A 27,514-nucleotide genomic window follows, 5' to 3' on the forward strand; every position below is an offset into this window, starting at 1 on the left:
AAATGGTAAGAAAGATATAAATGTAAAATCTAATTAGTAATCTCTTCTGTAATTACAAACATTTCAGAGTCCTTCTTTAGTTAACTCACCACGAAGTCAGAACAAGTGAGGTTTGGAGTGACAATTGCCTCTGTGAAGGCAAGACAAATATAAAACCCAGTTTTCTTCTGGTCCAGACTTGGAGGTCAATGTCAAATTCACTAAAATGACCCTTCATCTTATAAAGCATCAGTCACATTTTATTGCATTGATGGCAGATTTAACAAATTATTATTTAAAGACATGCAGATTTGATCCTCCCCACTCCCCCAGTAAATCAAACTCCAATCTAAAATGTTTCCCTGTGAGCACTAGGCACCTTCCCAGTTAAAACAATTAATACCATTCTCATTTGTGATGATGGCATCTTTTCACACAATCTCTAAGCTAGGGGGAAAAACAATCTTCAGGCCTATAGAAAATGTTACTTTATACATAGAATTTTAGAAAACACAACCTTCGATTCATAGATTCCACAACTATGAGGTCATTTTAAGGATTCCAATCTTTGCTGTTTCTTTTTTCTTTCTTTCTTTAATTGGTCTATTTAGACAAGCCTACACTATGTTCATAGTGTAGTTAAATACCATGCATTGACTCCTGACATTATGCTGTTATTACCTTAAAATGGAAACATTCATTTAAAGTATATAAGTGGTGTACTTTTAAAGAACCTTTCTGTGGTTTTCCAAAAGCATTCCAAAGAGGTTACTTTCATTGCTTTGAAACTGCTTTGAGTTATGGGAAGGCCATAGCCTCAGATCAGCAGCTGAGACAGCAAAGGAGATGAAAGTTTTCAGCTCGAGATCCAACGGGGAAACACAGCTGCTACAGCTGGCCTGCTCAGATCTCAACACTCAGTACAGTGATGGAGAAGGCGATAATGCTGTGTCTCGGCTTGAAAAGTGCATTAATAAAAACAACCCTTAAATAGAACAGGGAAATCGATTAATCAAATCTAGGCTCCAGGATGAAGAGTGAAATGATTCTCTTAAAAAGGCAAGTGAAGGGGAAATCCTCTTAGAATCTTGGAGATAACCACTGAAGAGACATTATCTTGACTAAAAGACATCCGACAGAGGATGGAATATAACTCCTGAAGAAACCAAGTTTACCTTGGACAGGTACGTCCAAAAGAGTTTCAAATTACTATAACGGAAAAATAGAAGTTTGGCAAATGTGTATCTTCCATAATAGGTGCCAGAAATGTCTCAGGTCACAGTTTGTTTCTTTTTCATTGCTGTACTGCAGAACACATGTGTAAAGCTGGTAGATATCAGAGATTAGCTGTGCTGACACGCCGAGTACCTGAAGTCATACCTCAAAACAGTTGTCTAAGGAGGGCCAACGTGCTTCCATAAGTCTGTTAGGGAAACTGGCAAAATATCTGGACCAGGGCATTTTTCCATCAGAAAAATGTAACACTCCTTCTCTCATATGCCTTCCTCCTGAGGACTTCAAAGTACTAAACAGCCATTATCTTATTAACCTTAACAATCCAGTCAGGCAGGTAAGAGAGTGGTTATTATTACACCTATTATTACACCTATTTTAAAGATAAGAGCCCTGGCTTGGTAAGAGCATGTAACTTCTCCAAGGCCACACACTAAGTTAAAGGGGAAATAAAACTAGACCAGCTCATTTCAGTCTAGAAATTTTTCACTGTTCATTATGTGATTTCTGCTTTCAGGTAAAAGAAAAGTTAGGATAATTAAAAGCATTACATATATATATATGAGCCTGGTGGGCTACAGTCCATGAAATTGCATAGAGTTGGACTCAACTTAGCGACTAAACAACAACAAATGTGTATATATATATATATATATATATATATATTTAATATATAATTATACATATATAAATAATCGTTTTGTTTGTGTAACAACAGTGTGTTTGGAAAAGAGTAACCTGCTAAAAGATTATGAGAATTATCAGACAAGTAGCCTGATAAAAAATTTTTCCCTTTATTTCTATCATTTTATTTCCATAAAAACAACCTGTACATTTTAAATTCTGAACAACCTTGCTATATTTCTGCAAATGAAGTATAACATAATGGATGATCCAGGAAAGACTCTATAATTTTATGTTTTCTCAGCAACCACAGAAATTGTCTTAGTTAAACCTAACCTAATAGCTGTTTTAAAGGAAAAGGGGAAGGTTTTTTTATTTTACTTCTTCATCCCATCTAAAAAAGTAGATGTATTTACAGAGCTATATCACAACTGTGGTAGGAAATATTTTCATTTAATCTATCATTCATTCAACTAAGTTTGTTTTAGATCCTGAAGACAAAGCAGCGAACAAAGAAGATGGAGTCCTCGCCCTCATGGTGACAAATGCTAAACGGAAAACTAAAGCAGCATGAAGGGGTAAGAGTGTGCGGGATAAGGGTACAGGGAGCCCTGTTAAACCAGAAATCAGAGAAATCCTAGTTTCGTGACCTTTGAGCAGCATCAATTTAAAAAGGTAAGGAAGCAAATAAGTGGACGTCTGGAGATAGAACTGTCCAGGCAGAAGGTACCTGCTTGTCTGGAGAGAAGTGAGCCCTAATGGGGTAAACAAGGTCAGAGGGACTGGGGGACGGGTGAGAACAGAGAGCATATCAGGTTCATAGTTCTGTGCAGACTTGACTTTGATCCAAAGTGAGACTGAGATTCTTCAGGGGTTCAGAGCAGAATATGAAGTGACTTGCATTCTAGAAGGCTCACTCGAGCTTTCGCGAGAAGAGAGAGGGATGTGAGGATTATGCAGGGATGGAAGCAGGAGCCCGCCTGGGTGGTGAATGTAGTAAACCAGGTAAAGAAAATGCTGGCTTAGTTTGCCACAAGAGTGGTGATGAAAAGGCAGCATGAGAGCCTGGATACATGTTCAAGGTGGAGATGACAGGATCTGCTGATAAACTGGATGATGCATATGAAAGGAAGAGAAGAGTCAAGGATGGCTTAATAGCATTTAACTTGAGCAACAAGAAGATGGAGTTTGTGTTTACTGAGCTGGAAGCCTGGGACTGGAGCAGTCCTCAGGATTAGTTTTAGACACAGTGACCTTGAGGTGTCTTCCAGATCGGGTGGTAAAGATGCTGAGTTGGCAGTTCGATGGAGTTCAGTGGAGCAATGCTTTACAAAGACAGATCTTAACCAACTCCCTTCAGTTACTTGTAAGGAAGCATTAGCAGTGTTCTCATAAACAGGTTTATTAGAAGCTTTGGCAGGAATCTGAGTCTCCCGAATCCCAGTTTATCTCTTCACTTTATCATATTATAACAATATGTCTCACTTTCACCATTACAATGCAGTTGTGGAGATTTAAAGTTATACTCCACACAAATACTCAGCACAATTCCTGGTATACAGAGAGCATTCAACAATTGTTGGTTGTTGTTGTTTTTACTGGATGTTTATCTATAAAATATGACTAATAATTCTCACAGATAAAGTATGAATTTATCTGGGTAGGGCAACTGAAAGCACTTAAAAATATGAAGATCAGTTCTACAAAATGTACATTAGTATTACAAAGCATTATTGATTGAGCCTTACCAAGACATGAAAAATACAAAAAATGAGTTAATATAAGTATTAAAAAATAAAACAACAAAAAGCGTAACTATTTTAAAAAGTAGACTTTGCTGTTAAAAAAAAAGTCAAAATCTCAACAGCAAAGTCTACTTTTTTTTAAAGTTATGCTTTTTGTTGGTTTAATATTTTTGTTAACTCATTTTTGGTATTTTTCATGTCTTACTTGGTAAGGCTCAATCAATAATGCTTTGTAATACTAATGTATATTTTGTAGAACTGATCTTCATATTTTTAAGTGCTTTTAGTTGCCCTTCCCAGAAAAATTCATACCTTATCTGTGAGAATTATTAGTCACATTTTATTTTGATTAATTCATTTCATTTAACCCAAAATCGGGCTTCTCTGATAGCTCAATTGGTAAAGAATCCACCTGCAATGCAGGAGATCCTAGTTCGATTCCTGGGTTGGGAAAATCTGCTGGAAAAGGGATAGGCTACCACTCTAGTATTCTTGAGCTTCCCTTGTGGTTCAGCTGGTAAGGAATCCACTTGCAATGCAGGAGACCTGGGTTCAATCCGTGGGTTGGGAAGATCCCCTGGAGAAGGGAAAGGCTACCCACTCCAATATTCTGGTCTAGAGAATTCAATGGACTGTATAGTCCAAGGGGTCACAAAGAGTCAGACACAACTGAGCAACTTTCACTTCACCCCAAAATAATTTATAGACTGCAAACAAGCATATTGATTTTCCTATTTAAAAAATACTGAAAATTTTGTGATTTTTTTTCAATATAATATAAACATTATAGGGAAACACTTATAGGGTGCTTATACTAGTTATCAATAAAGTTATAAATAATGACCTCTCCATATATTGTAAATGTAAGCAATGCATTAAATCAATGTGTAGCTTCCCAGAAATTTAAACCATGTTTTAATTTAGAATCAGTTCCTAGGAAATGAAACATAACTTCTAGTATGCATTCATTTTTAATGGTTTCTATCAATCCCTAAAGCCATCTGAAGATCTCATTTAGTACTATAGAATACTTATAATTAAGCAAAGCAATTTAATACATGTTAAGCCAAAATGCAAAGATGATTTGTGAGGAGTACTTTAAACCTCTGAAATATATTTGACTCCAATTAAGTGAAAATCTTTATAACAGATTTTTCTTTTCTGTATGATAATGTCAATTCTACTTCCTATAGTATGTTATAACAATTCATATTAAATAATAAGTGACAAAATTCTCTAAAGGAAACTACCAATTCAAACAATATTAAGAAATCACCCCCAAAATTAGGAAAAATTGTGGTCAGCTGCTGCTGCTGCTAAGTCACTTCAGTCGTGTCCGACTGTGTGACCCCATAGACAGCAGCCCACCAGGCTTCCCTGTCCCTGGGATTCTCCAGGCAAAAAAATTGGAGTGGGTTGCCATTTCCTTCTCCAATGCATGCATGCATGCTAAGTCACTTCAGTCGTGTCCGACTCTGTGCGACCCTATGGACTGCAGCCCACCAGCAGTAAGATTTAATTCCTTCTTATAATTTTTCATTAAAAACACTTAATGCTTGCCCACTTTTCAATTCTTTGTTTTCACTATCTGATGCCCTGTTATTTTAGCAATGAGAAGAAAGGTGTCTGTAAGTGAGACAAATAAGATAAGTAGAGATCAATTTATAAAAGATGTTGGCTAATAGGCTAAGGGGTTTGGATTTTACCATGAGGCCAATAAAAGTGATAATATAAGATTACTATAATGGTTAATCTTATGTGTCAACTTGGCTAAGCAATGGTACCTAACTGTGTGGCCAAAGAACCATCTGGATGTTGCTGTAAAGGTATTTTTAAGAGATAAGCAATGTTTAAATCAGTGAACATTCAGTAAGGCAGAATACCTTTCATAATGTGTTTGGGCGTCAACCAGTCAGTTGAAGGCCTTAAAGAGAAAAGGCTGAGGCCCCTTTCGCCTACTCCCCCTGCAACACATAAAGGAATTCTGCCTCCAGACTCAAGACTGCAACATCAACTCTTCCCTGGGTCACCCATCCTACAGATTTTTCAGACCTTCCAGCCCCTCAATCATGTTAGTCTATTCCTTAAAACATATCTTTCTTTCTAACAACTTCCTGTTGTTACATATCTTCCTATATACAGATTTCCTTTTTGTTTCTGTTTCTCTGGAGAAGCCTAACAGAATCACTTCAGAGTTAAGTATACTTTTATTAAAAAGTACGTATGCCAAAATACAAAGAGTGGCTTTCTCTGTGTGGCAGGACTATGGATGAATTGCCTTTTCTTCTTTATCCATTTATGTAGTCAGTGATTCTTCTTGGAAGAGCATATATATTAAGTTTTATTTTTATAATCAGAAACAATGAACTCTTTCAGCTTAAACTAATAATCAAAAATTTACATTACAACTTTCAAATAAATCTTTTATGGAAATTGTTAAAATTTTTCTATAATTGTACACATGCTGGAAAGTGTACATAACTTTAATATAGAGGCTTGTCTAATAAAAAATGCAATGAAGATTATAGGTTCTTTTCATGTTTTTCAACTAACTTCTATGGATTTTCAAAATATTAAACATGTTAAAAGGACTTTGCCTAATGGATAAGAAATTTCCCAGGGCACCAAAATTTGCTTACACTTTGATAAAATGGTATAACAAAAAAAAGGTTATAACTCGAAAGGATGGGAGCTGATCAACAAATTAACAGACAAAAAAAGGTTTATTGGGCATTAATCATCCAACCATTATCCACTGAAATGGGTGCCAATATACAAAAATTTTTCTGGCCCTGGAGAACACAAAGTACCTGTGATAAAGCTATTATCATTAAGTTCAGTAAGCCTAATACCACTAACCATTTGAGTCATACTCCGACCACTTATTCTGATGTCATGCACACCCAGCAGCATCTCAAAGAGAGTATGTCTTTGTATTATGGCCACAGAGGAAAAAGTTGGTGTTCAGAAAACCTAAATGTCCAAGTTAGCATTCTGGTTTATGTATTAAGTCTCCAGGAGCTTAATGGCAACCCACTCCAGTACTCTTGGCTGGAAAATCCCATAGGCAGAGGAGCCTGGTAGGCTGCAGTCCATGGGGTTGCGAAGAGTCGGATACGACTGAGAGACTTTCACTTTTCACTTTCATGCATTGGAGAAGGAAATGGCAACCCACTCCAGTGTTCTTGCCTGGAGAATCCCAGAGATGGGGGAGCCTGGTGGGCTGCCGTCTATGGGGTCGCACAGAGTCGGACACGATTGAAGCGACTTAGCAGGATTCTGAGAAACAGATCTACTTTTTTTTTAATTGAAGAATACTTGATTTACAATGTTCTATTAGTTTCAGGTATACAGCAAAGTGGTTCAGTTATATATATTATATATACATATATATAATTTATTTGTCAACTTATTTGCAAATATATACATATATAGGCTTCCCTGGTGTCTCAGATGGTAAAAAATCTGCCTGAAGTGCAGGAGACCCAGGTTCAATCCCCGGGTCAGGAAGACTCCCTGAAGAAGGGAATGGCCACCCACTCCAGTATTCTTGCCCAGAGAATTCCATGAACAGAGAAGTCTGAACCTGGAGGGCTATAGAAAATGGGGCTGCAAAGAATTGGACACGACTGAGCGACTAACATTTTCACACTTTCATATATATATGTGTATATATATATACATGAAATATACATATTTCTATATATTCATATATATATATAAATGCTTTCAGATTCTTTTCCCTTATAACGTATTATAAAATATTGAGTATACTTCTCTGTGATATACACTAGGTCCTTTTTGCTTATCTATTGCATATACGCGTGTGTATGTTTAGTCGCTTAGTTTGGTCCGACTCTTTGCGACCCCATGGACTGTAGCCCAACAATCGCCTCTGTCCATGGAATTTTCCAGGCAAGAATACCGGAGTAGACTGCAGTTTCCCTCTTCGGGGCATCTTCCCGACCCAGGGATTGAACCTGTATCTCTTGCGTCTCCTGCATTTGCAGGCAGATTCTTTGCTACTGTGCCACTTGGGAAGCCCTTCCATTTCATATATTGAAGAAGGAAATGGCAACCCACTCCAGTATTCTTGCTTGGAGAATCCCAGGGACAGAGGAGTCTGCTGGGCTTCCGTCTATGGGGTCGCACAGAGTCGGACACGACTGATGCGACTTAGCAGCAGCAGTGTGTATGTGTTAATCCCAAACTCCTAATTTATCCCTACTCCCCACTTTCCACTTTGGTAAACATAAGTTTGTTTCTGTTTCTGTGAAAGAGATCTACTACTGGAGTACTAAAAAACGCGTTTCCGAACCAGCAAAATCTGGCAGATTTGCGCAAAAACCTGGACAACTGTACATTGAGCAAGGTGAAAATATTTGCCTATGCCACTCTGAGAATTACCAGGCTTGATAATTTGCCTTAAACAATTACGCACCTCTGCACTGCCAGACAACGTGGGTTTTCTCATTAATATTTTCACCATAATTATTCAAATTATATGGTTCTCAAAAGTTAAAGTGACTCAGATAACCTCATTAAACATATTACATATTATTATACATCTTTAAATTTCTCTGCTCAGACTTCATGCAGTATTATTACAGCAATAGTAAACATTACTTTAAGCTTAACTTTTAAAACTAGGTCACAGACAAGAGTACAATAAGAAACAAAGTCTCCTTGAAAATCATTAAATAACAATTTTTTTAAATTTAAACATACATCTTAAAAGGAACGAAGAATTACTGCAAAAGGAACTTGAATTATCACAGACTGCTCACTCTCTCAAAATAAAATGATGAAAATGTACCAGAATCGTTTTCCTTTTTAAACTCTAAGGGAAATGAAACTATGAAACTTCATCCAGATCAAAAATTACTTTTGCATGTTGTTTTTATTATTCTAAGAGGAAAAAAAAACGTTTCAAAGTTAAAGTATAGTTAGTTCCAAGGGAATATTCAGAAAAGATACACTTCCCGAACTTCCTATTTTTTTAAGCTTCATGGTAACAAATTATACTCTAAAAGAAAGATCTATTTTTTAAGTAATCTACATAATGGCTGTAATTCCTTTACAGTTTTAAACATTAGAAATGGGTCTTGAATAAGAAATCTAGATGGCTGTTTCGAGGACTTACTGTAAAATTTTTATAGGAAACACAAAATCTCTAACTTGAGAATTATATTTAATCTATAAGCATCATACCCTAGCCAAAAAAAAAAAAAGTATTAAAAATTTCAGGGGAAAAGGCCAAGAACAAGCACATAAACAAAGTGAATAAACATGTCAACAGAAGAATACAGAAGCCATCTCAAGCTGAATAACTTTCCTATGCTTATTACAAGGATGTCATCTTGGGAGATACAATATGGTATCATAAATTTAAAGGTCACTGGATTTTTCAAGGTAACCCAAACACTGTAAGGACACACAATTAATTCTTCCAACAGTTACTGTATAACCAATAATTGCAAGAGCCCAAGCTATGTTTCATAAATTCTGTCTCTTCCTATGTGCTCTGACCTATAGGTATAGTCTAACTTAATAAAAATACACTAAATCATCCAATCTCCTTTGATATAGATTATGTTCAGAGCATACTGAAAAAAAAGCATTTTTATTTAAAAGTTATATTTCATACAATTAAATGAATTATCTACCATTGATCAAAATATATTTTACATTTAGGATAGTGCAATCTATGAAAGATACCAGATATTTGAAAATTATCACCATTGTTGTCTCTAACCCTAAAGGGCCAGTCCTAAATTCAACCTTTAACCCTTTGAAAAATCCCATTCCAAATGATGTTTTTCTCCTTTTCAAACAATGTTTACAGCATTAACTAAAGGCGCATGATATTTTTCAAAGTGACTTTTTCAAACAATTTTATTCATAGCTATATCTATTTAAAATACTTCCAATCAGAACTCAGGTTATAAATATTACTTACAACATTTATTCACAAAATATTCATCCTCCTAAAAGCTGTGTTTCAAGGTTTCAAATAGGTAGTATAATCATTAGATAATATACTTACAGAAACAAATAAATATCACAATTACTGTGAATGTGTACAGGCAAGCTTCATTTTTCAACCAGTGAACACAGGTGCACACGATACAGGGAAATGTGTTTTTGCAATTGTGGTAGATGAATCGACAGACCTGAAAAACTTGAAATTTTGAACATTTAACTTTTGTCCGCTTTAGGCAATTAGCCATAAAGGGTTAACTTAAGAGTTAAAGCATCATCGGAGTCCTTATTCTGAGCCTCATGTTTAAGTGTGCCTTATTCTTACAACAGTTTCCCTCATAGCTCAGTATGTAAAGAATCTACCTGCAATGCAGGAGACCCAGGTTCAATTCCTGGGTCAGGGAGATCCCCTGGAGAAGGAAATGCAATGCACTCCAGTATTCTTGCCTGGAGCATTCCGTGGTCAGAGGAGCCTGGAAGGCTATATAGTCCATGGACTCGCAAGAGTCGGACACGACTTATCAACCAAACCATCATTCTTACAATAGACCCACAGAAATGAACTCTAGATTTACGTATTTTTAGATATGAGAAAACAGACTTGAAGAGGTTAAAGCAGTGGTTCTTCCAGTGTTGTCTCTGGACCACCAGCAGCACCAGCATCGTTTGGGAACATTTCAGAAATTCAAACTCTCAGACCCAACTTCAGAACTGCTGAATCAGAAACTTTGGGGTTACGGCCAGCAATCTGTTTTGTTTGTTTTTTTTTTTTTCTAATTTTATTTTATTTTTAAACTTTACATAATTGTATTAGTTTTGCCAAATATCAAAATGAATCCGCCACAGGTATACATGTGCTCCCCATCCTGAACCCTCCTACCTCCTCCCTCCCCCCTCCCCATACCATCCTTCTGGGTCGTCCCAGTGCACTAGCCCCAGGCATCCAGTACCGTGCATCGAACCTGGACTGGCAACTCGTTTCTTACATGATATTTTACATGTTTCAATGCCATTCTCCCAAATCTTCCCACCCTCTTCCTCTCCCACAGAGTCCATAAGACTGTTCTATACATCAGTGTCTCTTTTGCTGTCTCGTACACCAGGTTATTGTTACCATCTTTCTAAATTCCATATATATGCGTTAGTATACTGTATTGATGTTTTTCCTTCTGGCTTACTTCACTCTGTATGATAGGCTCCAGTTTCATCCACCTCATTAGAACTGATTCAAATGTATTCTTTTTAATGGCTGAGTAATACTCCATTGTGTATATGTACCACTGCTTTCTTATCCATTCATCTGCTGATGGACATCTAGGTTGCTTCCATGACCTGGCTATTATAAACAGTGCTGCGATGAACATTGGGGTACACGTGTCTCTTTCCCTTCTGGTTTCCTCAGTGTGTATGCCCAGCAGTGGGATTGCTGGATCATAAGGCAGTTCTATTTCCAGTTTTTTAAGGAATCTCCACACTGTTCTCCATAGTGGCTGTACTAGTTTGCATTCCCACCAACAGTGTAAGAGGGTTCCCTTTTCTCCACACCCTCTCCAGCATTTATTATTTGTAGACTTTTGGATTGCAGCCATTCTGACTGGTGTGAAATGGTACCTCATAGTGGTTTTGATTTGCATTTCTCTGATAATGAGTGATGTTGAGCATCTTTTCATGTGTTTGTTAGCCATCTGTATGTCTTCTTTGGAGAAATGTCTATTTAGTTCTTTGGCCCATACAATGGATTAAAGACAATTTCTTTAACAAGTGGTGCTGGGAAATCTGGTCAACCACTTGTAAAAGAATGAAACTAGAGCAATCTGGTTTTATCAAGTCCTTCAGGTAATGCTGACACAGTAACATTTAGAACAACTGAAGGGTTGAAATGTTTTGCCTGATGGTATACATCTAGGCTTTAGTGAAGCAGGAGGGGCCTCTCTCTTTTATTAATAAATCTCAAGTTTTAACTCAGTACCTTCTATATGGCCTTCAGCTGTCAGCAACCCTTGTTTCAAATTCTTATTTTTTTTTAAACCTGGATGACTCTTGATAAAGCGAGTATAATGAGCATAATGGAATCTTTGAAGTTACAGAACCTTATGAGGCCTCAAGGTCAGCATTCTGACAAATGTTCAACTGTCATGTAAAACACAGGAAACATTCCTAATATATTGTCAAGATATGAAATGGGAAATATTTGATGCCTCCAGCTCCCAGCTGTCAATATGGCTAGACTCTCTCTCCATCCCATCTTTCTCAGCCTACAAACAGGCCTTCTTCATTAAACAGGGGCGGTGGGCAGCATTTTAGGACCTGTGCTTTGATAAGGTGAGGGTTATTTTAAGTTGGGCTATTTAAAGCAGAACTAGGACTGTTCATTCTCTTAGAGCAGGGGTCCCAACTCCCTGGGTGTATGGCCTGTTAGGAAACCAGGCCTCACCACAGAAGGCAAGTGACAGGCTAGTGATTAAAGCTTCATCTATATTTACAGCCACCCCGCATGGCTCATACTACCACCTGAGCTCCACCTCCTGACAGGAGGGGCATAATAAATATAATGCACTTGAATCATCCTAAAACCATCCTCCCTGCCTCCCCACTCCCACCAGTCCATGGAAATATTGTCTTCCATGAAACCGGTCCCTGCAGCCAAAAAGTTTGGAGACCACAGTCTTAGAGAACCCAGTGGAGGAAATCAGTAAAAAAATTCAGTAAAAAAAAATCAGTAAAAAAATTTTGAGAGGCCCCACCTCTCAAAATAGCTCCTTCATTCACCTCTTTCAACATTCTAGACCCTGTCTTCACCAGGACCAAAAGCAGACTTTGAGGTACTATGCCACCACCGAGGTTGATGTCACAGACCAACCCTGATGATGGAACCAATTAGTGCTACCAGGGAGGGTCTCAACATCTGAAGATCCTTAGAAAATGGAATCTTAGAACCAGCTTGGAGAAGTGTCCAGAGCACTTTAAAGGAATACATGTGTGTAAAGTGAAAGTGTTAGTCTCTCAGTCATATCAGACTCTTTGTGTCCCCCTAGGCCACCAGGTTCCTCTGTCCATGGAATCCTACAGGCAAGAATACTGGAGTGGGTTGCCATGCCCTCCTCCAGGGGAACTTCCCGACCCAGGGATCAAACTCAGGTCTCCTGCATTGCAGGTGGATTCTTTACCATCTGAGCCACCAGGGAAGCCCAAAAGAATACATATGTATGGCCAATCTCAGAAGTCACGTTTTCTACAACTTAAGTAAGGGCAGGAAGAGAAGGGGACAACAGAGGATGAGATGGTTGGATGGCATCACCAACTCAATGGACATGGGTTTGGGTGGACTCCGGGAGTTGGTGATGGACAGGGAGGCCTGGTGTGCTGCGGTTCATGGGCTCGCAAAGAGTTGGACACAACAGAGTGACTGAACTGCACTGAACTGAAGTAAATACAAAACAGTGCCAAAGACTGGACATTACTACTTCAGACATATCTGGGGACTGCAAATAAATATCCCAAACTTTTCCTTTTTCCTCAACATGTATACAGTCTTTCATTCATTCAACAGCTATGTGTCCCATGCAGGATTCTAGGTAAACTGTATGGAGGCAGGGAGACCAGTGACAGACTCTTGAAGTAGAGCAGGAGAACGTGCCAAGGTGTTCCTGGTAGCCACAGAGAAAAGTATTATAGATGGAGTTGGGTGTGTTTGCAAGTAGTCTTCCTGACGGATTTAAATGTAAGGACAGAGAGTCTGAATTGTAGGTTTCAGAGGAAGTACAATTTTGGAGATGATCAGACCTAGGACAGGAACATAGTAATGAGGAGGAAAAGATTACTGTAGAAAAGGTGGTCAGGGAATTGAAAGACCAAGGTGTTGAGTGGATCATCTGATGCTTAAATCCCCAAGATAGTGACAGAGGTTGAAATTAAAAGAAAATCAACAAATAAGTGCTAAAGTTATAATAAAGTTTTTACTGTATGAATAACTATTAATCCTCCCTATCTGTGGGTTTCCGATTCATAGATTTAGCCAGTCATGGATCAAAAATATTCAGAAAAAAATTCCTGAAAAATTGCAAAGAGAAAACTTTGAATTCACTACATACTACAAACAATTTATATAGTATTTGCATCATATTTACAACTATTTATGTAGCACTGGCATCATATTATGTGTTATAAGTAATCTAGAGATGATTCAAAGTATATGGAAGATGTATGTATATTATATTCAAATACTATACCATTTTATACGAGGGACTTAAGCATCTGCATCTTTTGGTTATGAGGGTTTTCCTAGAACCAATCCCCCTGATAGTGAGAGAAAACTTATATATCAGCAGTGAGGAAGGGTATTAGGAGGTAGAGTCTGTTTAAATGAGCATCAAAGAAATGAAGGTTTATGGAAAAAGAAGGAAGAGAAATAATACTTATTTCTCTTGAGGTATTCTGAGTGGAAAATAATGTAAAGAAACACTGCTTTTAGAACATAATGATGTTTCTAGTTATTCTGGTCTAACTGTGGTTAAAGACTTTTTTCTTGATTCCTAGGAAACCATGATGGATTTTCCCCATGTATCTTTACCAGGAAACTAAGGGAGATGAACAAAACAAAATTATAATAGTAATAAAAGCACAGAAATGAGTAAGCTGAAAGAAGAAAGGCTCCTTAACAAAAGTAACTGGTTTAACCACAGACTGAATTGTCTGGAACCAGGACCAAGCAGTCAGACTTGATTCATTTTCCTTGTCCAGATCCCATGAGGCTAACCGCCAAATGGAGTGACTTCAACTCAGTTCAAACAATGGTAAGTGCTTAGCCCCTGCCAGGACCTTCCAGGTTCAGGCCCTCAAGGTGTTCTCTTTAAGCATCTTCTGCTACTTGAAGCTTCCCTCACTCTGGCAAATGCTACCTCTTCCTAGAAGAGGCACGTTCCCATCTTTTCCTAAATTCCTCCTCCTCTAGCTATCGATTTGTTTAAATTTAACTCTGTGGTACAACAGACAAATAAAATGGTAAAATAGTTAAGTGTACACTGTAGTGATTTGATATATATATATATATATATATATATGTATGTATGTATGTATTGTGAAAGGGCTTCCCTGGAGGCTCAGCAGTAAAGAATCCACCTGCAATGGAGGAGCTGCAGGAGATGAGGGTTTGATCCCTAGATCAGGAAAATACCCGGATGTGGGGCATGGCTACCCACTCCAGTATTCTTGCCTGGAGAATCTCCATGGACAGAGGAGCCTGGTGGGCTACAGTCCATGGCATCGCAAAGAGTCAGGCACAACTCAAATGAATGAGCATGAGCATGTTGTAAAAGGATTCACCCGCTGCTTAATTAACACATCATCACATGATGTATTGATCCTTTATTTTTTAAGTGAGAAGATTTAAGTTCTACTCTCTTAGCAAATGTCAATGTAACATTTTAACAGTACACACTTATCACTTATAGTCACTGTATGTTACATTACATTCTCAGACTTTTCATTGTGGGAAAAGGAAGGGTTGGAAAAAGCGTGCAAACTTCCCTCTTCAATTTTGAAGCTCCCTTTGTAGGAAGTTTCCCCAGTAACCCAGATGGCTTCATCTTAACTTCTGTTACCAATTAAATTCTTGCTACTTCCCCCTCATATGTGGACAATCCTCAGTCTTACCAAGAACACTGTGGATTTGTTTCTTCATTTTTTTTCACCAAATGACCTTACTCATTCTTTTACCTCAACTATCATACTGATGTTGATAGATATCCTATAGATACCTTCGGCCCAAAGCCCTCCCAATTTCCTTCTCAAATTACACGATGATATTAAATGTACAAATCCAAACTCCTTATCTTCTCACTCAGAAACCTTATTCTTCACATCTCCTTTATCTTGGAACAATAACATTACCTTCCTCAGTCTCCAAGGCTAGAAAACCTACATTTACCATCAACCCCTCATTCAATCAGTCAAACACCTTGAAAGAGTTGCTGGATATAATTGCATAATTTCTACCATTTCTACTAAGATTTTCCTCCCTTCTCCTTCCCTTCTACACAAGAGCCTTCCAATGGGTGCTCTCCCACCAGTACATCCTCCACTTTGTCACCAGACTTTCATTTTCTAAAACATGACTTTTAGTCTATTACTTCCTGCAGCTGAAAAGCTTCAATGACTCCTATTATAGAATAAAGTTCTAACTTCTTTGCAAGGTTACAAAATCCCATTTTTGTTTCATACCTCTATGAATCCCAGACTGCTGCCATATCCTGAATATAGCATATGTCTTTGCTTTTAAATCTTGTAGTCCTTAAGACAAAAAATACCTTTCCCTTATTCATCCTTCAAGATATACTTCAAAAGCTACCTCTTCAAAGAAGCTTTCCTTGATCTTTTTTTCTCCCCATTAGAAAGAACTGCAATTTCCTTTGGGTCCTGAACACTTTTTTTAATAGCTCTTGGGAGCCCCGTACATCCTAATAGGAGGATATAGATTTTATTTCCCAACTAGACTATAAGTTTCTTAGATCTTCAGATATTGGAGATAAACTATTGAACAAGTGAAAGGGAGAACAGGGGAAATTTTTTCTGAAACTTTTACATTTTATACTTGGATTTAAAATAATAGATCCCAAAGATGTGATGGGCTGTGCTTGATCGCTCAGTCATGTCTGACTGTTTGCAAACCAATGGACTGTAGCCCTCCTGGCTCCTCTGTCCATGGGATTCTCCAGGCAAGAATACTGAAGTGGGTTTCCTCCTGCAGGGGATCTTCCCAACCCAAGGATCGAACCCAGGTCTTCTGTACTGCAGGCAGATTCTTTATCAGCTGAGATACCAGGGAAGCCCAGATCCCAAAGATATCCATGCCTTAATGCTTAGAATATGTGAATGTGTTAACCTGAATGGCAAAGGGACTTTGGAAATATAATGAATTCTTTGGTGGTGGTGGTGCTTTAGTCGCTAATCCGTGTCCAACTCTTTGTGACCCCATGGACTATAGCCTGCCAGGCTTCTCTGTACATGGGATTCTCCAGGCAAGAATACTGGGATGGGTTGACATTTCCTTCTCCAAGGGCTCTTTCCAACCTGGGGATTATATCCCAGTCTCCTGCATTACAGGCAGATTCTTTACTGACTGAGCCACCAGGGAAGCCCCAGTGAAAGATACGTATACCATAATGTAGAGAGTGTGTACTGGATTATGCATGTAGGCCCAATCTAATCACAGAAACCTTGAAAGCAGAAAACTTTCTCTGATTAATATCAGAGAGATACAGCAGAGATCAGAGAGGCTGTAAGCATGAGGGACTTCACCAGCCCTTGTTGAATGGGGCCAGCAGTAGAGCAAGGGGAAGAATAAGGGCAACCTGTAGGGCTCTAGGAGCAAAGACAGCCTGATTGACAGGCAGCATAGAAACACAAAATCAAGGACTTCATTTCCACAACTAGAGTCACAAGGAACTGAGTTTAGCCAACAACTTGAATAAGCCTAGAAGTGAGAATTTCTTTAGAACCTTTTGTAGGGATCATCTGGATGATTAGTCTCTGTATACATGGAAAACGACTCAATTTAAATAAGCAAAAATATTTTTAAGTGGCTTATAAATACGGTCCCTTCTTCTTTTCTATCTGTACATACTTGAAAGATATGATATAAACCTCTCAGCAATCACCAGAGGATAGTGTTGAGTAAGAGGATATGCTGGGCTTCCCTGGTGGCTCAGAGGTAAAGAACCTGCCTGCCAATGCAGGAGACATGGGTTCGATCCCTGAGTCAGAAAGATCCCCTGGAGTAGGAAATGGGAACTCACTCCAGTATTCTTGCCTAGAAAATCAAATGGACAGAGGAGCCTGGTGGGCTACAGTTCACAGGGTCGCAAAGAGTCAGACACGATTGAGCATGCACACAAGAGGATATGTATATCAGAATTTGCAGGACTATCCTCTTGGCAAATCTAATACATGCTTTCCCAAATTCCCTTCTGAACCCCTGGTCCAGCTAGTTAAGAAACACTGGTTTGGAAATGTTCAGGACCAATCCTGCTCTCTAAAGATATTGCTGTTGTTGCTGTTCAGTCACCCAGTCGTGTCCAACTCTTTGCCACTCCATGGATGGCAGCATGCCAGGCCTCCCTGTTCCTCCCCATTTTCCGGAGTTTGCTCAAGTTCATATTCACTACATCAGTGACGTCGTCCAGCCATCTCATTCTTGGACGCCCTCTTCTCCTTCTAGCTTCATTGAGTTATGCAAGCCCCTTCACCATGACAAGGCAGTGATCCCTGAAGGGGCTAAAGACAGTAGCTTAAAGAAATGTAACCTAATCTTAATCTTCTGGAAACTGATCATAATCTGACCCTAAAAGATCCAATTTTCAAAATAACTAACCTTGCCTATATCAGTTAATATCAATAAAAAGTATTGAAGGTATGGAAAGTACTGAGTGTTTATTCTGAACCAGGGAAGGTTCTATAAGGCATATCTTGATTCTTTAAGGAATCTCTAGGATAGTCTCTATAATTATTACTCAGATGAGGAAACTGAGGGGGGAAAGTGAACTAACTTGCCCTATATCTCACACTCAGTAAATGATTAAATGTTAGTCACTCAGTCATGTCCGACTCCTTGTGACCCCATAGACTGTACCCAGTCAGGCTCCTCTGTTCATGGAATTCTCCAGGCAAGAATACTGGAGTGGGTAGCCATTCTCTTCTCCAGGGGATCTTCCTGATCCAGGGGTCCAATTCGAGTCTCCTGCACTGCAGGCATTGCAGGCAGATTCTTTTCTGTCTGAGCCACCAGAGAAGCCCCAGTAAAAGGTACAGGTCTTGGTTAATTTAGAAAACTAATATTTTCAATGTCTGATCCGTTTGGAACTGTAACAGTATCTAACATCCACTAAAACGCTCTCATACTTTATAAAGACCATACTTGCATTTTTACTACAAACCTTTAGATTTTTAAGACTAAGTGAAAGAAGGCGCAGTCAATCAGGAGATATGCAAACTGTATGTGAGGCGAGAGTGTGAATACAGAACCCGAGCCAGTGGTAAACCAGCAGGGGAGGCCATTGCAAAGGGCCTGCCAACTTCAGTCTGGTGTCACTCACCAGTGGGCAACTTTAGAAGTGAGGGACATACAAAGATCTGGGGGAGTAGTTTCCCAACCACTGAGCCAATAGTTCCTCCCAGTTACTGCAGGACTAAGGCCAAAAATGACACTTGTTTTATAGTTTCTTCATTTCAGAAGATTCTTTGAATCTGAAATTTCATATGCTTGGTTTCAGTCCACCATGTTCTTTCAGTTAAATTCCAGCTGCTTTCAGTTAGTAGCCGAGGGAAATATGCCAAAATATACCCAAATGCAGTCACCGTTGCACTGCACGCTATTTCTAGTCCAACGACTGGGAGCTGAAAAGGATGAGGGATGGGAGGGTCTTTCCACCGTCAAGATCATTTTACCAAATGCTAGACAGACGGATGTCTCATCTGGGATAGTATGGAAGAATCCATGGCACACTGGTCCTGCTAAGGATAACATAACTTTTTATGTTCTGTAATTAAAATTTATTGTATGACAACCTGTTGTCTCTACAGTGCTAAGAGATCACTGCCAACGGAACAGTGTAAGGTATTCCACATAGTCTGCTCCCTGCATTCCATGTTACCTATATAGTTCACAAATTGCCATCTTATTAGCAACGTAACTAGATTTACTCCTTCCTCATCAGGAAGAATATGTCACCTTTCAAACTACACTGATCCATCTTATTTATCCCTCTCCGCCTAAAACAAAACAAACAACAAGCTTCATGGCTTATAAAGGAATGTCACTTACCTTTTCCTGAACCTTTTACTTTTCCTGAGATAATCAGTTACTAGTTATTAGCTAAGAAAAATAATCCTGGTGTCCACAATATATATTAAAGTGAAAACAAATTAATTGCCTAGTGTAAGCAATGTAATTTGAGGTAATTCAGATATAAATCAATAAAGCATATCCCCTGGGAGGCCTATGCATGAAGAACCCATACTTTATAATTTCAATAAATTTTTAAACAAGATTATATACATGGAAATAAATTTTTCAGAGACAAAGTAGGGTAATACAAAATATATTATTTTTTGCATAGCAATGCATAACATTTGAAAGTTATTAATCCCCTAACCACTAAATTAATTACACTGAAGCAAAATTAACTTCATTTCAAAATTAGTTTAAATAAATAGATGCATTTTAAATAGCGTACAACCATTTTAGGATCTAACGATATTAGCAAAAGGATCTTATACTTCTCATCTTAACCCTTCTTTAAAACATACATAGAAAATCTCTTTATGTTTTGCAGATTTTTAAAAGACATTTCCTTTTCGATTCAATCCTTTCTTTAAATACGACAAAAAATGAAAAAAATTCAAGAAAGGACAAAAAAGACAAGAGGCATTTTACAAAACTTCACTACCACATAGTGTTTAGCTATAAGATCTATATGATGAGAAATGGTAGGGAAAAAAGACTGGATTTTGTTTTCTGTTTCATCTCATAAACTTTCGTACTTGGGCACTACCTGTTAGAAATGGATGACACTGTCTTTACTAAAACAAAAGCCTGGTGGCTTTTTCGCAGAAGCATTCATTTATTTTAGAATGTAACGTATGACCTGAGTGATGCTACGCCACTGCTGTGCCCACCTGTTTAGATCAGGGTGTGTATCTGCACACTGTATTTATTAATTTGAGCAAGATTATTCAAGTACAGTTGCCTTTGTGCAGTACTTAAAGGAAAAATAGGTAATTTGAACAAAATGTACCAACTATATAAAATAATAACAATCAAAATCACCATGTCATAGCAACACTTTGGTGAAAATGCTATTTTGATTTTTATCACGATTGGCAAATATACCTAAAATACCAAAATGACAAAAATTTTCCTGCCACCATATTCTTCACTCATTTGTGTTTACATAAATCTGATGTTCCATTCTCAAGCTAACAATGAAATACAGAAATTTAATTGCTTAATTAACTGTTTTTTTACCATACATATGAATGTTGTCTTGTATAATACAGAGTTATGGTTCATCTGCATTTCTGAGACAAGTATTTGAATACCTTTAATGTCACGAAGAGTATCTTATGCTTATAACTCTTCACTAGTACCTAGAACAATGCTTGACACAGAGCTGATATTCTAAAAATATGGACTGAATTTATCCATGTGTTCCAAGGTTATGTAACTGTTGTTTTTGAAACAACGGAAGGAACAATTGTAAATTTTGGTTGAATTTTATAACGGTTTTCAAGACAGTGGTCAGACAGATTATGCTATTACAATCTCCATGGCTACAAGCAAGTAATACCAGTTATTCCCCAGAATACTCCTGATTTTCCAGGAAGACCTTGATGTTTCTCAATGTTTCCACATAGAATTGTATTTGCTACCTCTTAAAAACACTCTCATATCCCTGAATAGGGGCATCGGTGAAAAATTCTACTTCTATCTGATATTTCTCCTGATTAAGGGTCTCTGTATCTGGCAACTCCCACATCACATGCCAGCTTCACCAGTTATATACAGGCCCATGTTTTCTGTGCTTATTAGTTATCTAGGTCAATATTTCAAATTTAACAGAAAACCTCAAATGTTTCCCCATTCCCTCCAGTAAAGTGATTTCCTAAATTCCACAACTCATACCAGACATGGTATATAAAAAAAGATGCCACCAAAAGATTATCCTTCAATATGCTTCATAAATAAAATTACCTTTGGGTTAATTGTACCACAAATTTATAGCCATCCCACCAGATGACAAGATGAGTTAAATGTATCTGTGCAAACATATAATTTTAGGTTTGCGTTTCCTAGGTTCAATACAATACACATTTACTGTATTTATTGTATACACATTATTGTAATTCTGAAGGTCATTGAATTAAAATTCTGCAATAGATTATCTTAAGAGTAAGGTTTTTAGGAAATGGTCCTAAAGGTGAAGGAAAGAAACATGATATTAATTCTAATTTTTAAAAGAAAATTTAGCAAGATACACCAAAGTCCATTTACTTGTGGTTTGATGGGGAAAATGTGTTAACTCAGCAGAATAAGACTCCTTGGTTGACCAGCCAACATTTCAATATAAAATATATTTAGCTTTACATTCAAATGTTGAATATGATTCTCAAGTAGAAGTTATAGATATTTTAATATCTATATCTGTATATATCATAGATGGCTTCAACTAAGTTAAACTTTAACAAAACAACTTCTTGGAAACTCTTCTATTCACCAAACAGGTACGGAATATTACACATTTTGAAAAATAAACACATTTCATCTCTATTTTCTTTGCATTATTTTTACATGAACTTTATTTGTATGCTCATTAAAACTATCATTCTTCTTGTAATTAAATAAGGAAACCAGAAAACAAATGGAATAAAGGACAGAAAAGTATTGCAAAAATGTTGTGAATGAATACAAACATTTGCCAACTGAAAGCACTGGAAAAAAATTGGAAAAAATACCATATGTTTATTAATGACAATGTTTGTGTGGGTGAAAAAATAAAAATGTATACAGGGCAACATTTTCCATGGGTGTTCCTTGAGTCCTCCGTGCCCAAAGAGAAATGTTTTACCTGAAATAAGTCAAGAAAGATGGGGACTGCTAAATCCTATCATAAAAAAGGTGGTTTTGTCTGCTTACTAAATTTACATATTGTAGATCTCTGCTTTACAACACCACCACCATACCATTTCCATATATATATATCTCTCTATCTCAAAGAAACTGATGTTATACAGACATAGAACCAGAAATATATTTTGTAATAATGTACTGCTGAGGCACAAACTTACATAATGACCCAGGTGACCAAAAACATATTTCAAAATCTGGGAACTCTTCATATTGTTTCTAAATATTCATCCACATAACTTCTGTTTTGCACGGGTGAATACAGACATATCTTAAATGGTTTTAAAAGTGTAATGTGCAATGCCAGTTCATATAGGGCTTTGTCTAAATTGCATTTATCTCTTGGGACTAGTGGGATGATGGAAAAGAAAAAAGAAATACAGCCCATAAGGCCATACCATGAAAGATCTCTACTGGTATCAAACTGTGATACTACACATTGCATCAATTTACACTGGAGAGTTTCAGACTGTAATAGATCCTTTGGTGCTTCAGTTACCACCAACCAAGAATGTGATTAGAAAAAAGAAGACAAAATTGCCCACCAGGTTTGCAGTTCTTCTTGCAAATTTGTTCTATCCTTAATTTTGACAAATTGGGACATTATTCCCATTGAAGTTTCTGTTTATCCTGGAGAAGAATTCAGTACCTCATTAAGAAAATTCCTTTTGCTCTTAACTTGAATATTTCAAAGGAGGGTTTCTTTACCACAAAACCAAGCAATCAGTCCCATTCCTGTGCATAAATTTCCTTCCTTCAGATTACTGTTCCATGAAGCTACCTTGTCAGGAAACTGGAAAACTGCCATCTTCATTTATATTACCTTAGATGTATTTGTAGGCTTATGATTATATCTCTTTTCATTCCCACAGGATAGGCACAAATGCTAGCTGTCTGAGGATACAGGAAATTGAAATTTTGTCACCTGCAGAGGACTAAAAGTGCTTGATTTTTTCCCTTCAATGTTAAGAAAGGATCTCTTGTGCATGAAAGAAAATTACCTTCGCTTCAGTAAGACACATCTGGAAATATTCTTAACTATAGTCTTGCAGAATGACTAAGAAAGCTGATACCAATGTTTTTGTGATTTATTACAAGAATGCAGTAGAGTCTTTCAGGGATGTTTTCTTTTACTCAGCTATTTGCTTGGGAATCACGATGCAACTGATAGCCAGAAACAGAAATTTTTCTTCACTGAAGTACATTTTTTTTTTCCAGATATCTATACACTACATCAAAATGGAATTGAAACCAAATAGCCCAGTGGGCTCTTCAGACTTCCAGAAATGCCTTCTAGCTAGTTTTAAAAGCCAGATCAGCTACAAATTTTCTTTAAGTGGCCCACAATAGAACTCTTATCTTGTTATGCATCAAATCTTCAACAGAATATTTTCTGCCATCCTCTAATATCTCATGCTGTGCAGGCAGAAAATGCAACTACAGCAGAGTAACCCAATTTGCCTTAGAATTGAGACTAATAGCAGAACCTCTCTGTCTATTCTTGTCTTAAAGGCTTGTTAGACTCCCAATGGGGAGGAAAGTTTCCCTGCTGATAGAGTTGTAGCATATCAAAAATGAATCATGAGTACAAAGAAAGATTATTGTGTTCAATGAGACATTTCTTACTCCCTGGCTCAGGCGACAGCGTTTCTGGCTAATTACCCAATTACTACTGATATAAGGTAGGAGCAGAGAATTAAGGACAGGAGGGAAGGGAACAGATGGAGCCACAAAGACTTGCTAAGACAATATTTTTATTTTAGTAATATACCATTAGAATTAGAACACAGAAGAAAATAGTTATAATACGTATTGCAACATACTCAGTAATGAGATTATTTCCAAATTTCATAGATGATGTGACTACAAAACTTGGGAAGTTTTAGAGACCGAAGAATGTCAAGGTCTGAGTTAGAACTGAAAAAACAAGCACCCCAAAAGTTGGCAATGTTATCCAATGAAAGACTTAAATAGAAATTGGACTGAATTTAATGAGTAGTTTAAAATTATGTTGTCTTTTTTATTTAATAGGATTCTTCTTAGATACACAGAACAATTACCACCCTCCCCAACAAAATGGTCTACTATTAGAAATCTTACACTAAATCCATAATATAACCATGATAACAAAGGTAGTAACAAAACTATAATTGATTCTGATTATTAAAATCCTCATACTAAAATTTCAGGATAAAGTAAACACAGGAAAATTGAACCTTATATAACACTGAAACAGGAAGGGAATTATGCGCTCAAGCACAAGATAAAAAGAGGAAAAAACACACTCGGTACATCACAGCTGTCTTCTATTACATATAATTATCCATTCTCAGCCTGAGCTAGGGAACAAAAGCTTAGAAAGAACAATGAGTATGTAGATGTCAAAAGGTAATACTTCTCTTCAACTATGTAGCCTTTTATTTATTTTTTTAAAGAAGTGTAGGTAAAACAAGAATAACCTGTTTCTGTATTATAAATTTTGCTTTATTTTGCATGCTTCTTGAAAGTAATGTTTAAAATACTGATCAAGAATGAGTTCTTGCTATCAAACAGTAAGTTTTAAATTTTTTTTCTAGATTAAAAAAATGAAAATTTAATTAAAATAAACATGTTGTTAATTCGATATTTTAAAGAAAATCAACTGCAAATGAACATCATAGTTTTTACTTCTTTAAGGAACCTTTCTGTTTCAACAAATGGATATATGAAGCTGAAATATATGCAATTCAAATGACAGAATCTCTTTTACAAAGTTAAAATCTCAATATTTTTAGAGTTAAGGATTTTGAATTCATCTGCCTTTGTCATTGTTCAGCTTAACCCAGTAATTAACCCAACTTAACCAGCTTAACCCAATAATTAAACTTTTATGTAATGTTTCTGGGGTTGAATCTCTCCATTTAACCCAACATTTTTTCAGTGTGATAAAAGTTTCAAAATTTTGTATTTAGCTTTCTATCCACAATTAATAAGCTTTATGAAGAAAGTTTGTATTTCACATCTGCAACACTTACACAAAATAATGAGAAGTAACTTTAATAGGTCACCAACATTTGGTCATCCTTTCAAAGATTGAGAGGTTTTCAATAGCTATTTAAAATAAGATGGTAACTGGGCTTCCCCGGTGGCTCAGATGGTTAAATATTTGCCTGCAGTGCGGGAGACCTGGGTTTGATCCCTGGACCAGGAAGAACTCCTGGAGGAGGTAATGGCAACTCACTCCACTATTCTTGCCTGGAAAATCCCATGGACGGAGGAGCCTGGTGGGCTACAGTCCATGGGGTCGCAAAGAGTCAGACCTGACTGAGTGACTTTGATAGGTATTAACTGAAAACAAAAAGAACTGTGTATAAAATATGGATCATTAATTTAAAGCAAAGAATAACTTTATTTTTTAGAAGGTATTTTTTCATTGACTATATTCACAGCTTAGTTTTTACTTTTCATCTGAACCAACTTTGGATACAACCTTTGCTTGGGTTGGGGTTTGCTCACTTGATCTGCCACTGGGGGCCTGGTCAACTCCATCTACCTGCCTTCAAGTGACAGAGCACTATGAAGAAAATTAGTTATCAGTTAAGTCCAGTGGTTGTTGATGCTAAAGTCTGTTCTGATGCTTAGCGATGCTCTCAAGATCCCAGACTCTCATTTTTCGTCCTATTTATGTTTACCATGGTTCTCCCATGTGATCAAATAATGATCCTTGCAGGTGCAAACATCTCATTCTCAAGCAACAAGAGCTTCAGGACAGAAGCAGTTAGGAGTAAAAGGCACTCAAACCTTGCACTAGCTAACAGGGAAGAGATGATTTGCACACAATGTCCTCTGGAAGTGAGAAATGGGCAGGAATGAAGAGGATTTCTCTGGTACGCTCTTAGAGGGAAAAAATGTTTTCCAGGGGCACCAAGGCAGATTTCCTTTGGTAAACTTCTTTAGTCACGGCTGAGCCCTTCATCAGGGACAAGGGGTAAAAGGACTGCCCAAACTGCCCAAACCAATTAGGGCACATAGTCTCAGTTTGGACACATGGCTTCCCAGATACCACCGAGATACTCGTAAGAAAATCCACTGGGTCAGGGAAAAGAAGAGTCACCAGCAAATCTCTACCAATCTTGGGACCTAAGCCTCCACGTACTAGCTATGTGACATGGAGAAAGTTTCCTTTCCTCTCTAAATCTCAGTTTTCATACCCATAAATAAGAATAAAACCAACAGCACATGCCTCAAAAGATTATTTTAAAGGTTACAGGACATACTATCTGTAATGAATGAAGCGTGATTCCTGAAATACAAAAAGTACTCAATAAACATTGTTTGCTGTTAGCTGTTACGGTGCTATTACAAATATAAAACAGTGCATTACCTATATTAAGAAAAGCTGCATTTCTTTGTTTTCTTCTAAGAGTAACCTTCTTGAAGGAAAAAAAAAGTCATACAAAGATATTGTGGCCCACGTGAGTGTGTTTGGAGAAGAAGAGAAGGACTCCCACAGAGAAGTCAGTGGCATCTAAGTCTGGTTTACTTTTGCAACATTAGATATGATCCTAAACACATGAAAGTTAATAATTAAGGTTTGTGTTTTTAATATCAGTCAGTTTTATTTTTATTATGTAATGTAATATACACTGAACTTTAGGTTTACATCTTTTCTTATAACTTATTAAATCCCATTCAAGAAAAAAAACAAGTTTCCCATCTTAGTTTTGATTTCATACAACATCACTGAATTTCACTAAAGTATGATTTTTTTACTCACAATGTTACTATTTCAACAAAGCTGCATAATGTTATATGTATTTTCTATATATTTAAAAATTATATATTTTCTTTTTTAAAAAACTTTCTAATTCTGCACTATTTTCCTCTTCCACATTAGTGAATCTTGGACTTCCCAGGTGGCTCAGTGTAAAAGAATCTGCCTGCCAATGCAGGAGACACTGGTTTGATCCCTGGGTCAGGAACATCCCCTGGAAAAAGAAATGGCAACCCACTCAAGTATTCTTGCCTGGGAAATCCCATGGACAGAAGAGCCTGGTGGGCTACAGTCCATGGGGTTGCAAAAAAGTCAGACAGGACTGAACAACATTAGTGAATCTTAGTTTTTCTTTTACTTTTTTTTTTTTTTACAATGTGCAAAAAGAAAGCAAATTAATTTGGAGAAATCTATGCTTCTTCCATAGGGCTAAGCATTTAGAAAAATATATTATTTGTGTTATATGCTTTTAACAGCAAAAGGAAATTTATAAAACTAAGGTTCTGGTTTTTTAAAAAG

At 37.2% G+C, this 27,514-nt stretch overlaps 1 protein-coding gene and 1 long non-coding RNA gene across 11 annotated transcripts in view; one reads left to right on the forward strand and one right to left on the reverse strand.

Annotated features, from left to right (window-relative positions):
- The window catches only part of ROBO1 (roundabout guidance receptor 1), a 1,295,994-nt gene that overhangs the window by 257,854 nt on the left and 1,010,626 nt on the right, over positions 1-27,514 (reverse strand). The window lies entirely within an intron of this gene.
- On the forward strand, positions 328-26,786 carry LOC132345460 (uncharacterized). Its single transcript, XR_009494796.1, has 5 exons — positions 328-1,163; positions 2,325-2,414; positions 14,100-14,356; positions 23,115-23,253; positions 26,646-26,786. It is a non-coding gene; the product is annotated as an uncharacterized lncRNA (long non-coding RNA).

Source organism: Bos taurus, chromosome 1 (assembly GCF_002263795.3).
Source record: "Bos taurus isolate L1 Dominette 01449 registration number 42190680 breed Hereford chromosome 1, ARS-UCD2.0, whole genome shotgun sequence".
Classification (NCBI taxonomy): domain Eukaryota; kingdom Metazoa; phylum Chordata; class Mammalia; order Artiodactyla; family Bovidae; genus Bos; species Bos taurus.